A 302-nucleotide genomic window follows, 5' to 3' on the forward strand; every position below is an offset into this window, starting at 1 on the left:
CTAAAATTGAGCCTTGAGGCACCCCGCTGTCAATTGCGGCTTTATTTGAGTAAAAAGGCCCAAGGTTTACAGAAAAAGACCTGTCTGTCAGATATGACTGAAACCACTTCAGAGCTGTGCCCTTAATGCCAGCACAGGACTCGAGTCTTGACAATAAAATGTTGTGGTCAACCGTATCGAACGCTGCAGTCAAATCTAAAAGCACTAGAACAGCAGAGCTACCAGAATCAGAAATTAAAAGAAGATCATTAAACATTTTTAGAAGAGCAGTTTCTGTACTGTGACAGGATCTAAAACCAGAC

The 302-nt window shown here is 41.7% G+C and overlaps 1 protein-coding gene across 1 annotated transcript in view; it reads left to right on the forward strand.

The window, feature by feature from the left end:
* The window catches only part of atad5a (ATPase family AAA domain containing 5a), a 13,684-nt gene that overhangs the window by 8,312 nt on the left and 5,070 nt on the right, over positions 1-302 (forward strand). The window lies entirely within an intron of this gene.

Source organism: Etheostoma spectabile, chromosome 15, assembly GCF_008692095.1.
Source record: "Etheostoma spectabile isolate EspeVRDwgs_2016 chromosome 15, UIUC_Espe_1.0, whole genome shotgun sequence".
In the NCBI taxonomy this organism is placed as follows: Eukaryota; Metazoa; Chordata; class Actinopteri; order Perciformes; family Percidae; genus Etheostoma; species Etheostoma spectabile.